General features: G+C 42.5%; 1 protein-coding gene across 1 annotated transcript in view; it reads right to left on the bottom strand.

Annotated features, from left to right (window-relative positions):
* The window catches only part of EIF5B (eukaryotic translation initiation factor 5B), a 67,573-nt gene that overhangs the window by 28,480 nt on the left and 35,652 nt on the right, over positions 1 to 3,441 (bottom strand). The gene's annotated exons all lie outside the window — the stretch shown is intronic.

Below are 3,441 nucleotides of genomic sequence, written 5' to 3'. Positions count from 1 at the left end.
TACGCTGGCCTCTCACTGCTGTGGCCTCTCCCGTTGCAGAGCACAGGCTCCGGAAACTCAGGCTCAGCAGCCATGGCTCACGGGCCCAGCCGCTCCGCGGCACGTGGGATCTTCCCGGACCGGGGTGCAAACCCGTGGCCCCTGCATCGGCAGGCGGACTCTCAACCACTGCGCTACCAGGGAAGCCCAGGGAGTAACATTTTAATACAGCATTAATTCCAAATTAATGTTTTCATACATCATAAATGCAAAGTGTTTGTCTACATTGCTACAATGAAAACTGCCATTTAACAGTAAAAACTTAATGCAGTAACCGTACTTCAGCTAATAAACAAGAAAAACATTACTAAGCTAGGATACAAGAGAGGACAGAAACCCAGGGAGGTGGACACGATGCCTAGTACTTTCTTCCCCCTGGGGTTATTTGAGGATCCTGGAGGAGGCAGCTGAAAAGCTATGCAGCTCTTAGTGGCCCCTCAAAGCTTAGGGGTCCAGGCATTGGGAGTTCAGGCCTACCAAGGATTTCCATGGGGCGAGGGAGATGGACACTGGGTAATACCCTCATCGTGGGGTGAAATCCTGAAAAACTGTACCGTCGCAGTAAGGATAAATGAGAAGTAAACAGGGCCTCCCCATTATTGGCATATCACCTCCAGATCCTCTAAATTCCACATGTGGAATAAGATGACTCTATACTGCTAGTTCACTCAGACTCCCGGTAGATGTACATATAAATTCTCTCTGGAGGAAGAAAACACCAACCTTGACATCAAATTATTTCTACAGTTGCAAACAATTGAGGAGAAAATTAATGAACCAGAACACAGTTCAGAAGAAACAATCTACAATGAACCATGGAGACTCAATAGGTAAAAAATACAGAAAAGAGGAAAAGATACAGTGATAGAGTAAGAAGGTCTATCATAGGCTTACCTAATATCCCTGAGAAGAAATAGTGGCTCATAACACTGCAAAACTGATAAAAACACATAGGCAGAATAAATAAAACCAAACCAAACCTAGCCACATCATAATAAAACTGATAAAAAGGAAAGACACATGAAAAATTTAGGCTGGTAACCTGACTTTTAAACAGAAACAATAAAAGCCAAGACAAGGGACTAATATCTTCAAAGTATTAATAAAATTACGACTAAGAATTCCTCATTCAATATGTCACCTTCAAGAATGAAGATGAGATAAAGATATTTTCAGAAAAGGAAAAATGGAATGTCTCAGTAACAGATGCATTCTGAAGGAAATTCTAAAAGGTATTCTTCAGGCTGGAAGAAATGATCCCAAATAAAGGTCAGAGGTGCAGGAAAAAAATGAAGCACAACAAAAGCTACGAATGTGGGTAAACTTAAATATATACTGACTGCTTTTTTAAAAAAGCTATTATGGGGTTTAAAACAGAGAATTAAAATTAATGAGAACAATGGTATATAAATTGAGAATTGGTTAAATGCTGTTTATGTATTCTTTGGTCTTTACATTGCCTGGAAAGAAGATAATAGTAGACAGTGATAGTTCAAAGATCCATGTTAGGCCCAGTCAGAGGGCCAAGGAGCACTGGTCCGGGTTGGGCAGAGTGGGGGAAGGCAGGGTGCAGCCGTTGTGTGGCGTAGTCCCCCAACCTGCTGCCAGCTCTGTAGCCTGTCAGGCCCCAGCACTGTCTGCTGATCTCGGGCTGGAGCCATGGGGGTGCTTGGGGGAGGTTTAACACTAAGGGTATTCCCTATCGTGGCTTTTAAAGGTCTTCCATTTTCTCAGATTGCTTTCTTTTCATCCCTCCGTGCTGTTCCCGCACCCCTGGCAAGGACCTACCTTTCAAGGTCCCCCTCAAGTGTCCCCCTCTAGAAGTCTTTTACAGCCCCTTCCTCACCCCTCATCCAACACACTTAGGTGTCTCCTTTGGGCCCCACAGAAATGTCTGCACACCACTGTTAGGGCTTCGCTCCTTCAACAACGAAACGTGTTTATTGGCGCCTGTTATTTGCCAGGCACAGTTTTTAAATTTCTGCATTAGTTTCTGTCTCTCATCAGATTTGAGGGCAGGAGCCATCTCGTTATGGAATCCGTAGAGGGAGAGGGGACGAGGCAGGCTTTGGAATCAGGCCCAGGCGGCTCCAGATGCAGCTCCACCACTTAAGGACAGCTGCCCGCCCTCTGACAACTTTCTTAACCCCCTCAGCCCCTCTCAGCTTTTGTGAGGATTTAAAAGGCATCTATCAGGAAGGGGGGGGGGGGGGGGAATTACACAGAGCAGTTGCCCACCCATCCATTTATTCTTGCACAGATCCTTGTTTGGGGTGTCTAACGTGCAAAGGACTGCCACAGGCATGCAGGGAACAGAGAAATCAAGTCCTCATCTTCTAGTGGGGCTGATGTGAGAGGAGGAGATAAGGACTGGGAGGAGGAATACTGGGTGAGAGGATGGAGAGAAAGGGAAAAAAAAAAAAATCCACGTGAAAACTCTCTAGAGTAACCACTAAAAAGTAAGCAGAAAAGTACAAAACTTCCAAGCTCATGAAAGGAGAAAAAATTCAAATAATCCAAAAGATGGTAAGAAAGCAGAGAAAAAGACACAGAACAAATAAGAAGAACTTAATAAGATGATAAATATAAAATCAATATACTTTATTAACTCTATCAAATGTTAGATGTAATGGGCTAAGTACTCTAGGTAAAATATAAAAATTGACAAACTGGATTTAAAACCTCAACTATATGCTGTTTAAGGATATAGAAAGTGTAATAAAGACAGAGGAAGATCATGTAAATTAAAGCTGGTATAGCTATTAATATCAGATAAGGTAGACTTTAAGGCAAAAGACATCGCTAGAAATAAAACGATAAAACAGCTATTTCATCAGAAAGATATAAGATTACATTCATCTAATAATATAGCACCAAAATATATAAAGCAAAAATTAATATAACTCATGGAGAAATAGACAATCTACAAGCACAATGGGAGATTTGAACACACAACTCTCAGTGAGAGAAAAAGCACACCAGAAAAAAAACTCAGAACAGAACATAAGAGGTGAACAAAATGATCAGCAAACTTAACTAAATATAGGTAACAAGTCACCCAACTAATGCAGAATATAAACTCTTTCCAATCACATATGAAACATTCATAATAATTTACAGCCCAACAAATGGTTGGTTAAGTCGACATATTTCAAAGGATAGAACCATGTATTTTTCTGATCACAATGAAGTAACAAGATATGTAAAGTCCTCACTTTCATAAATTAAGAAATATACTTCTGGGCTTCCCTGGTGGCACAGTGGTTAAGAGTATGCCTGCCAATGCAGGGGACACGGGTTCGTGCCCCGGTCTGGGAAGATCCCACATGCCGCGGAGAGGCTAGGCCCATGAGCCATGGCCGCTGAGCCTGTGCGTCCGGAGCCTGTGCTCTGCAATGGGAG

The sequence above is a fragment of the Lipotes vexillifer genome, unplaced genomic scaffold, assembly GCF_000442215.2.
Source record: "Lipotes vexillifer unplaced genomic scaffold, Lipotes_vexillifer_v1.1 scaffold28, whole genome shotgun sequence".
Classification (NCBI taxonomy): Eukaryota; Metazoa; Chordata; class Mammalia; order Artiodactyla; family Lipotidae; genus Lipotes; species Lipotes vexillifer.
This window is presented reverse-complemented; position numbering and strand designations above follow the sequence as displayed.